Source organism: Herpailurus yagouaroundi, unplaced genomic scaffold, assembly GCF_014898765.1.
Source record: "Herpailurus yagouaroundi ecotype Mexico unplaced genomic scaffold, PumYag 162, whole genome shotgun sequence".
NCBI classification, from domain to species: Eukaryota; Metazoa; Chordata; class Mammalia; order Carnivora; family Felidae; genus Herpailurus; species Herpailurus yagouaroundi.
This window is the reverse complement of record NW_024412403.1, coordinates 20,152,143-20,164,174: the sequence shown is the minus strand read 5'-3', so window position 1 is coordinate 20,164,174 and position 12,032 is coordinate 20,152,143. Positions and strand designations below refer to the sequence as shown.

The 12,032-nt window shown below is 35.5% G+C and overlaps 1 non-coding gene across 1 annotated transcript; it reads left to right on the top strand.

Moving 5' to 3' along the window:
• The first annotated feature begins 5,564 nt into the window (after positions 1-5,564).
• Positions 5,565-5,669, top strand: LOC121036571 (small nucleolar RNA U13). The gene has a single exon (XR_005793398.1). It is a non-coding gene; the product is annotated as a small nucleolar RNA U13 (small nucleolar RNA).
• The last annotated feature ends 6,363 nt before the right edge of the window (positions 5,670-12,032 follow it).

Sequence of the window (12,032 nt, the reverse complement as noted above, 5' to 3'; positions counted from 1 at the left end):
TTATTACAAAATAATATTTTAAAACAGACAAAAAAGAATATTCTTCCAAAAAGAACTTCCTTTTGATAGTGAATGTCAAATTCATAATTAACACCGTTCAACATGGCTTGATGGTATATTCTGTTTATAACTATAGTCAAATCATTTCATTGCCATCCAATATTTCATCTATCTTTCTTGAAAATTCCTGTGGTGTAAAATGTAATTTGGCTTGAGAAAGTTTGCGATAGATTAGAATATATTCATACTTTTAGAAGAGCTAAAAAGCATTTAAAAAACAAAACAAAACAAAACAAAACTCTGGGAGTGCCTGGGTGGCTTAGTCAGTTAAGCATCTAATTCCGGACTTTGGCTCAGGTCACGATGTCACATTTCAGGAGATCAAACCCCGCGTCTGACTCTGTGCTGACAGTGCAGAACCTGCTTAGGATTCTCTCTCTCTCTTCCTCTCTCTCTGTCCCTCCTCTCTCTCAAAATTAATAAATTAAAACTTTAAAAAATAAATAAACACTCTGTTAATACTAGTTAATAAAATAATTGTCTTGAAATGGCAATTTGAGTTTACATTTGAAAAATGTATCATTTTTAATGGAAGCAGGTTTTCAAATAGCTGGCACATCTTGAGAAGAAATATTACAACATCTTTTAAAACAGAATAATTATATGGGCTTTCTAAAATAAAAATAATTATCTGTTGTCCTTTGCTTTAACATGACACTGGCAGCATGCCAGATGCCTTTTCTACACTCGAGATACGTAAAACTGATTTTAAAATTTGCATCACCTACTGTGAAAACATTTTTGATCCACTGCATTTAACTCCTTTCAGACTGTAAGAAGTTTTAGTTACACACGAATATTTGTAAACCCTGTTTCAAATAATTGTTCGTGTTCGTGTTCCTGCACTCTACCAGGAGACGTACGTGTTACGTTAGTTAGTAGACACACAAACTAAATGACATGAACATTTTCTTTTTAAAACCCCTCCCGATGACTGATGCCAGTCAAATCCCGAATCCGTACTTCAGCTAAATGTTTTCCATTGAAGCCCACTGGGAGTGAATAGCACAAATCAGAATGTTACAGCTCTCGATGCTCATCTCATTTCCTGTCTACTTTATTCTGCCACAAGCATAATCCTATTATTCCGATAAATCAAGATCTTTTACACAAAAAACTATAATTTGTTCATTAAGGACACCCATTAAACACTCCTCCCCCCCTCTTTCGAACACATGACTTATTTTTTTTTAAAGATAGGTACACTAACAATTCACTATCTGGACATTAAAAATAGTGCATGATAATTAAGTATTGTCCTTTCACATTTTTGTAGAATTTAAGAACAAACATTTTGACAAAAGCTATGCTTTACTGCCTGGCATGTTGGTCTGCCATAAAATTATTTTAATTGAAATCAACTGTTTGAGGGACCTTATCCCCCCATAGCAGTTTTTCCATTTATATGAACTCATTTATATCTAAAGTTCCAATGTGGATGGAAAATAGCAATTTAACTGGATTATCTCCCTTTCATTCTTTGGAATACTCTAGTGTTGTCATGAAAATTACAGTTGTGTTTAAGCCACTTTTACTATCACTATCTTTTTTAGAAAGTAGTGACAAATGGAAAGTACTCACAGGAAATTGAAATGCTGAAATGAATTGAAAAGTAAGCCAAGGAATTTTAAGAAAATGCTAACACAGAGAGAAATAAATCCCTTTCTAAAGGAAGGATAGTGAATAAATTACATTGACTTCATACTGGCTTTCAGATTGGTTTCAACATTTAACATATCCTTTCAGACGATAGAACATATAAAACTCCACAGCCTTTCTATCCTTTTCATTTGAGCAATATCCGCCGCTAGTCATTATTATTTTAATTTTAGTAAAATAAACCATTAAGTTCCCTCAAGATAAAGTAGCTGCAAATTACTAAAACTATCTAGTCTTTCTTTCACAGTAGAATTTCTCTAATTGTTTAGATGGAAAAACCCATCACTTTCATCAAGGAGCATCAAGTAGAGAAAATTGAAGCAAACTTTAATTACTAGTGAAACTTCTCTGTGATTAAAAAATGCTCTTATTCATACTAAATTTAGTTTTCTTAATGGAAACGTTAAGATTTTAATTGTAATTTTCTCTAGTTTGAGATCATGGCACAATATCTGTGGGGTGGAGAGAAGGTGACTGCTTCTGAGCTGTGTTGGTGGATTCACATCTCATCATCCCTCCCAAAAGGGCAATCATGCCATTAACTTTTTGCTCGTAACTCCTATTGATAAACACATGTAAAATAAATGTTACAACTAAAAATTTCACATCTCGTTATTTGCATAAAATGCCTAGGTTATGGTTAAAATTCCCTTCGAACCCTATCTCCTCTATTGCATGTGTTAGAGATGTTGTTGATTTCTCTCAGCCCATGTGCAGGGCCGATGATCCATGCTTGAGCACGGTGATGAAACTAAACCAATCACAATACTCGCTATGAATTATCTACTCATATGGGTGGCATACACAAGCTTTCTCTCATATAATCCTAACTTTTCGCCGTAGATGAATATGAGGCCAGTGAGCAAAGAGAGACAGAAAAGTAGATGTAGAAAAAAAAAAATATGGAGGAAAATCCCTTGTTCTATTTCCAGGGCCCTGTATCTAACCAGACCTGAACGTGATTCACTGATGTTTTTAAACTTACAATTTTATGAAAATAATTTATTAATCTTTCATTTTTAATTTTCAAAAATTTTACTCACTTACTATTGTGAACCGCAATATATATTAAATTTCACTCTTTGGTTGGTAAATGATGTCATTGTTCACCATTTACAACGAAATGCTGAACTATTTGCAGATGGTGGAATTCAACAAAGGCTATAGGAGTAGTAGATCTCTATCACATGCAAATAGTTGAGTCAGCCTAAGGTCTCAATGGCTTCTCCTAGAAGGGATTGCTGAATTCTTTTTATGCTGAAGCAAAGTCACAAATTGAAAATAGTAGTAATAGCTCAACTGAGACTCTAGGAAACATAGCAGAAAACTGTTAGGATGCTGGGCGTGGGTTGGTACTGTCTGTAGTCTTCAGTAGCACAATGGAAACAGACTGAATCTCACAGCCCAAAGATTTATACAGTCAGGTAAGCATTTGGATTTCACTTTAATGATACGGGAGTACATTCCGGAGTAGCAATGGTGAGAATGCTGCTTCTCACCATTTTATACCTACTCTTGTTCCCACCCTTTGCCCTCCTAACACAGTGGGAAGGTTGAAAGGTAATTATTGTCTCAGTGCCTTTAAAATTACAAAGGAAGCAGCACTACATGTGAATTTCAGGAATAGCGCCATTATTGTTTTTCAGCTCACAAGAGGAGTACAGTCCAATGACTCTATGACCAGATATTAAGAAGCATAAAAGTTTAAATAAAAGTTATTCAGCAGAAAACAAAAATAGTATTACACTACGTTCTTTCAGAGTTCAGAAACTGCCGTCAGTATGGGCATATTTGCGGCTTCATACCTCTTAAATTTTATTTTCAGTAACATCCTCTCATGGAATCCTGGCAGAATATCACAGTATGAAGGGACATTAAGATCATAGGTCTTTTTTTTTGTAATGAAGTGATAGATTATCTTATTTCTTTTTGCTTCCTTCCTCAGTATATCACTTTGAGTAAATGTTGAGGACTGTAATAAATTGACATCATATTTTCAAACCCTCTCTTTTATGCTGAAGGTCATTTGGATAGGCGCTTGCCAGTAGTTTCCAATAAGATCGTATTGTCTAGATAACACTTAAAGTAAAATTTGCCAAGGAGCTTTTTGGGAGGGAGGACTAATGCTAATTATGGACAGAAAAACATAGCTACTTTGAAGTACACTTTTAGAAGATAAAGAATTGCATTATTATGGCATGTATCATTCTAATTAAGTACTTGTTTTAGTTTAATGTCAAACATCCTGAAGTGACTAAGTAATACAAAATAAACTAGATCCTTCCTCAATGTTTTAAGAAAAGCTGCAAGCATGGTTAATACTGAATTATTTGAGAAAATAAGAACAACTAACAAAATATATGATCAAGCGTTAGTAACGATACATGAAATTCTAGATCACGGGTAGAGTGAATTCACTTATTCAGGTAACGGTTGCTCTGTCTTCCAGCCAATCAAATCAGTAAGGTCTCAACACACGAATGGAACTGCAGAGACAAACAAGAATCTGAATGTTGGGGTGCCTGGGGGGCTTGGTCAGTTAAGGGTCCAGCTCTTGATTTCAGTTCAGGTCATAATCTCAGGGCAGTGAGATCGACCCTCACCTGTGGCTCCACACTCCCTCTACTCCTCCCTTTGTCAATGTGCTCTCTCTAAAAGAAAAAAAAAAAGAATCTGATTGTTGACTGTCAGTAAGTAGCTGTGTGGATGCAGGTAACTCACTTACCTTCTCTAAGTTTCAGTTTTCTTGTCTGAATAATGGGAACATAATTAGAAAGAAGCAATGAGATAGATTATATATATAAAGCCATTTGAACTTCACTTAGTGACTAAGAAGCACACCTATGTACTTGCTGTTCTTATTTCTGTATTATTGTTGTTGTTATTATTATATGCCTATTAATATACAAATCTAAAATAAATATATTCAATGAATGTGCCATTGATCTTCAATCTGTATAAAAGTATGTATTTATCCACTAAATTGCTTCATTAAGTTCTATGTTGTGTATGTATCATTCATTTCTATAACTACGCTAAGGTTTAGTGTCTTCCAAAACTCACATGCTCAAAGAGACAAACATTTATAAATGGATATAAAATAGTATTGAAGAGAAAGGAATTAAACTATGTTTGGAGCCCTGGCTGTACTTCTTCCTAGGTGTGGGACCTTAAGCATCACATGAACTATCTGTGCTTAGGGTGTCCTTAGCATGTGTGAAGCATAGGTAAACATTTTTTTGTAGAAATCCTATCTATATCAATAATTTTGGTGCCCCTAAATTAGCAGGCTGCTACTTTCTGATGCTAGCTGTGCACTACTTAATGAAAGAAATGGCATAGGGGTCATTGGGAGTCTTTACCTTGCCAGGCTACTCTCCTGAAATCAGGGACAAAAATTACTAGGCTGTGGCACATCACTATACATGTGAGTGTCAAGGCCTCTTACAGCATCAGATGAGTTAGGAAAGTGCCCAAAGGAAGGAGGTAGAGACTGGGTCCTATCTGGGGACCAGGCTGGGCTCAGGACTCCGTCCTCAGATGACACCACTGGTATAAACCTGTGCCCGAAGGGAACTTTTTTTGAAGAAGGCATCCATGAGTATAAGACTTCATGAGTCCCAGTGTGGCATGACCCAAAGTAGCAGCCCTGCTCACCTGCGTAAGAGGTCAGTACTTCTCTGAGCAACAGCCTCCTAAGCTATACAATGATAATATCAATACTGTGCTTAATACGTTATCATATGCTTTAAAGAAGCTGTTGTACATATAGTTCAGCACAGTTATATCACCGTAAGTACCAAACAGTTTCAAAACATGAAAGCATTTTAAAATCAAACATGCAGACCCCTTTGTTGTTCATAAGCATGACGACTGGGGTGTTCATGCTGTTGTGTCCCATGTGCTTCCCTCAAATCTTGTTACGATGTCAGCACATTACCCATCCGATGTGAAAAAAAAAATCACAAGTACAGAAAAGTTGGGGCGCGTGGGTGGCTCAGTCGGTTGAGCATCCGACTTTGGCTCAGGTCATGATCTCGCAGTGTGTGAGTTCAAGCCCTGCATCAGGCTCTGTGCTGATGGCTCAGAGCCTGGAGCCTGTTTCAGATTCTGTGTCTCCCTCTCTCTCTGACCCTCCCCTGTTCATGCTCTGTCTCTCTCTGTCTCAAAAATAAATAAATGTTAAAAAATATATATATTAAAAAAAAGTACAGAAAAGTCTACAGAAATCAAACTTACAGGAAGGTCTACCCATTGGAGTGCTTACAGGGTCAGTCAGTGGAGCATCTGACTTTTGATCTCAGCTCAGGTCTTGATCTCAGTATTGTGGGTTCAAGCCCTGGTTTGGGTTCTGTGCTGGGAGTGAAGCCTACTTAAAAAGAAAAAGAAAAGGGGCGCCTGGGTGGCGCAGTCGGTTAAGCATCCGACTTCAGCCAGGTCACGATCTCGCGGTCCGGGAGTTCGAGCCCCGCGTCAGGCTCTGGTCTGATGGCTCAGAGCCTGGAGCCTGTTTCCGATTCTGTGTCTCCCTCTCTCTCTGCCCCTCCCCCGTTCATGCTCTGTCTCTCTCTGTCCCAAAAATAAATAAACGTTGAAAAAAAAAAAAAGAAAAAGAAAAGAAAAGAAAAGTCTACCCACAACTCAATTGCTTATTCCTGCATCATAATCACATGTTGTTTTATTTATAAAAATCCTAAATCATAGATAAAACTCCCCATTGCCTCTACCAATGCCCAATACATTTTAAAAATAAACTTTAAACATTCTACTTAAAAAAAACTTGAGAATTTGGAAATTCACAAACTTAGTGTGAGTCAGAATCACATGAAGAGCTTTTTAAAAGATGGCTGCAATTCAACATTGGAGATCATTTTTCTATGGGCAGGACTTAAGAATTTGCATTTCTAACAAATCCCTAAATTGATTCAGATGCTGTTGGTGTAGGGACCACGCTGTTATGAGTTATTCTGATAACAGCATCGTTGCCCCATTTTTTGCTTTCTATTTGTTAGTCATTTCTAGATTTTTCCAAGTTTGTACTGGGGACAGTTACTTTCATCTATTTAACAAACCTCCAACATGTTTTAGAAACTAATTTCCTCTATTGCACACCCTCCATCATTCTGGGTTCATTGCTTTAATTACTTTTATATATAAATATATGATAGTAAATTTATAAATGTACACATACAGATAAAATTATATAATATTTCACAAATATCAAAATATATGTGACCAACATTCTTCATTCTTCGTGAATTTGACTCAACATGAAAACAGTGTGATAGTTGAAGGCGATAATTTTATCGGTGTCTTTTAATTTATCAGTGCACTCACTTCATTTTGGGGTTCTGAAGCATTCGATCACCTTTCTCCCAAGACTTCATTCCTGTCAATATTATCATTAGTACATTTCTTGTTATTGATTTGGCCTCAATAAGTAAGTACATAGAAGTAAGAATATTACAAAATATTCACAAATAAAAGAGCTTTATTCAGGAACACTGTAACAAACACCTGAGGTCACAGATGTTTTAAACCAATATGCTCCATTGCTATACTGGTTACTGTAGCAGTCCAGGGTAGGCTGCCCCAAAATGTATCACAATGGCATATTGATCATTTTGAATTAAAGTTGTCTAAGAAACGGTCAGTGCAAAAAGGACACTCTGACTTTCCTTTGCCTCCAGAGAGCAGGAATAAATCCCCCAGGTGAAAGGTACCTTTTCTGTACAGGAAGGTAAAGAGGTATCATTAACACCAAAGATAGGAATTTAGAGCTGAGAAGATTATAAACTAAACAAACCATGTTACTCTTACTAATTTACTACTGCAGCTCAACTTCGGTTTAGGATTCTTACTATTTGAAGCTCCCAAACAAAAAGTTTCCTTGTCCTGGCACATCTTCACAGATTTAGGTCTCTGTCTAAAATGTATAAAAGCTGGATGCCTTGGTCATTTCTTCAGGTCTCAGTTGTATTGTTTGGACTCCACGCATGTGTCATGAGACTTTGGTTCTTTTCTCCTGTTAATCTGTCTCCTGTCGATTTAATTCTTAGAACAGCTAGAAGAACCTTGAAGAGTGGAAAACTTTGTCCTCCCCAAAGCATGCTAAAAGTAGAATTTACCTTGATATTAAATATGTTTGTATATTTTTGAGATCTCAGTGTGAGGTCTTTGGAGATATTAAAATAATAGATTAAAAGCACTTGAGTATTTGGTATTTGTTGCCATATTTTGTAAAAATTTTCCCTGAGAGGGGCGCCTAGGTGGCTCCGTTGGTTAAACATCTGACTTCAGCTCAGGTCATGATCTCACAACTTGTGGGTTTGAGCCCCACGTCAGGCTCTGTGCTGACAGCTCAGAGCCTGGAGCCTGCTTCAGATTCTGTGTCTCCCTCTCTCTCTGCCCTTGCCTGGCTCGCACTCTGTCTCTCTGTGGCTCAAAAATAAACAAACATTAAAAAAAATGTTTAAATTTTCCTTGAGATAATGAACATCTGTATTATAAATAGTAAGTAAGTAAGTAAAAAAATAAACAAACAAAACTTGACCTTTTGCACAATAAATGAAATTTAGGAACATCATTGCATTTAATAGTTTTTTTACAGAATTAAATTATTTTTGGGTCTTTAGTCTGCCTTTCTAGCAGTGTCTTCCTTTTTCCCCTTCTGATTCCCTAGCTTCTCTTAGGGGTTCATCTGAGTCTGGAATGCTGACAAGCATTCTACCACCAAAACACAGCAGCCTGAGGTATGTAGTTTGCTAAGTTTAATCACTATTTATTCTATCCTGTTGACCATGTGGGTTATATACTTACTCAAAATATTGTCTAAACTAATCCAATCAGAGTGCTTCTCCAAGCTTTTGTTAGCAAATTTATGACATTTCTTCTTTCTTGCATGGTATAAAAGCAAACAAACGAGGTCTGTTAGTAGTGAATTTTCCACCAAAAGGGAAGCCAGTCTGAAGATAAAACCAATTGTCAGACCAATACGAACTAGGTCTTATGTAGTAAGTTACCAGTAAGTAACTCGGTAGTAACCAGAACCACTGGTTAAAGACTTAATTGAAGAAACCTCTATATGTAATAGTATGTGAACCAACAAATTATTTAGTTGTTTAGTGAGCTTAAATTGCTTAATATTACATGAAAAATAAGAACTTTATATATATATATAACGATATACAGTGTATCGATAGATACATACAGTATATATAATGATAGAGAAAAAAACATACAGTATATATGACGATAGAGAAACAAACAAGATTTTAAAGTTCAACGTATGTTCTATGTACACTTTAAATACATATTCAAGTAGGAATAACACGCATAAAAGTGAGCTGTGCAACACTGCTGCATTTAAAAATATATTTGAAGTTTATGCCTTACCACATTCAAAAATTCTAAAATTATTTGGGCTGGCTTGCATTATCAAAGTCAGAATAACTGCACAGTTAGCATAAAACTTCCAATGTAAACTCAGAACTAGTGTAAAAGTATCAGAGAACCAAATATGAAGTTATACAATTACTTTCAATTTTGAAGATTTAAGAACAAAACATGTTGCACTGTCTGAAAAACACATGGCATTAATTTGAAGTCAGTCTTTCTCCTGCTGCTAACTAGGTGAGGACTCGTCACCAAAACACTGGGTATCATTAGACCAGATGCCTTTTTTATAATCACTTACTACAGGTTTCTAAAGTAAACAGTCCAGTGAGGTAGCTGTTAATGTTCAACATGCAAAAGAATCAAATGGGAAACATGTGATAAAAATGCATATTTCTTATCCCACATTCTTAGATATTCGAAATAATATGTCTGGAGTTCTCTCATGGATTCTATATTTTAATAGGCAGTCCAGAAGTGCTAAATCCAATTTGTTCAGGAGATCACACTCTGAGAACATGAACCTATAATGCCTTGATGATCTTAGCAGATCTTTATGCCATGGTTTATCAATAGTCAACCTACAACTTAATTTAACTCACTTTGTTTGAAAATCTAAATACATGCACATGTAAAAAGATGTATACAACAGAAAGTTGCATCAACCACCCAATCCTTCTCTACAGACACAATCACAGTGATAGATGCCTATGTATCATTTCAGAAATTCATGATGCATATGAACTCAACTCTCTTTCTCCCCCCTACAATTGATCATACAGCTACATCAAGGTGTTCTTTGAGATGAAGAAAATAATATACTCGAAGTGTCACTTTTGTCTACAGGATTATACTCACCAACCTGATGTCTTTGCAAGGTGGCCATTTACTATCAATTATAATCAGCATATTCACATCTTCACTGAACAGAATTCCTATTAGTCCTTACTGGCTGCAATTAGAATGCCAGTTTCTAGAAGGGATATTTACTTAAATTAATATTTGAAATTCTAGCTTTTGTTTGAAGAAATGGTAGCTGACAAATACATGTAATGTACGTAAGGTAGATGATGATAAATACTTAAATATGTGCAGGAGACAAGACATAACTCCATTCTTTCACTACATGTACTAAAGGTCATTGATAGATATATCAAAGTTTTTATTTTATCCTTCTCTTTTCATAATTGATAGACAATTCATTTTAATGCAGTTGAGAAAGGACTTGTCAAATATTTAGAAGAATTAGTTTTTAAAATTGACTTTAATCAGAGCTAGTTATGTAATCTTGGCTAAGTCATTTAATTTGTAGTATCATAAGATCCCTACCTACAAAATGAAATTAGTGATCTCTAATATTAGATACAGGTTAAAATCTATTTACTATTATTTATCCTGAAATAAGCTTGTTTTTTTTGCCTAACATGTTGTGTTTCTATGCATATTTCACAAACTTTAAGCTCCAATGTCAGTTCACTTTTACCCTTTATGGAGTTTCCTCCAGGAAAGGGTCTAGTATTTTATTGAGGTATTGAGCCTTAGCTGAAATATTTTGTGTTAAGCACAAGAATTTACATCAGAAAGCTAGAAAAGTTGTTAAATGCCTCTATTAAGATGTAATTCACATATTATAAAATACACCAATGAAAGTACACAAATGAATATTTTTAGTATATTCATGGAGTGGTACAATCATTACCACAATCAATTTCAGAGAATTTAATTATTCCAAAAAATGTCATTTCCACATTTTCACCCAACTCCTGGCCTTAGGTTTGGGCAACCATTAATCTTCATTTTGTCACTACAGATTTTCCTTTCTGGATGTTCCATATAAATAGAATAATAAAATGTATGGGCCTCATGGCTGGTTTGTTTCACTTACCATGATGTTTTCAAGGTTCATCTAAATTGTGGTTTGTATCAGAACATTATTTTATTGCCAAATAACACTGTGTGAGTATACGACATTGTATGTGTCATTGATCAATTGATGAATATTTGGATACCATAAATAATGCTTCAGTGAACGTTCATATAAACATTTTTACAGACATATCTTTTCAGCTCTCTTGGGTATACATACCTAGTAGTGAATTTGATGAATTCTGTGGTAATTTTAAGTTGATTATTTTGGAGAATGCCAGATAGTTTTCCAAAGTCACTGCACAATTTAACATTCACACCGGAAGCGTTGAAAGGTTCCAATTTCTCCACATCCTTGCTAAGATTTGTTATTATCTGTTTAATTTTTTTTTAATTTTATAGTTATCCTAGTTGTCCTAGTGGATGTGATGTGGTAAATCACTGTGGTTGTAACTTGTATTACCTGATGTCTCATGAGGTTTAACGTCTTTTCCTATGCTTCTTGCACAAAAGTTTTTGCATACAAAAATCAGTAAAGATCAGTTTAAATCAGTTAAAAGAAGACAGGAACATATCATTTATACTGTCTTATGATTGCATAGTTACTGTTACTGCTACTCATTGTTTTGGATTGTAGTTTGGATCGTATGAGCCTGAAGAAATTCCTTTACTGTTTATTTTAGGGTGGATCAGCTACCAACACATTTTCTCAGACTAATGGAGACCTTGTGACAGTTTGTTCTGGTATTTCTATTTTGGGCGTGTCATCTCAGCCCTGGTGAATAACAGCATGCATGGGCAAGGTCCAACATGGCTCAATTGTGAAAGGGAAATGATATATTCAAGAATATGGAAAGCTTGGGTCCAATGGCATTTCACCTCTAAATTGTGAAAAATTGAAAATTCTTCCCATCTTTGGTAGAGACTTCGTTTTCCACCCCACAGCATCAAACTAGAACCAAAATGGGGCATGATGATTCTACTCAGTGGACAGAACTCAAGGCCATTCTCTTACCCTGGTCAAAAATTCTTTTGGTAAATTTTGTTCTATT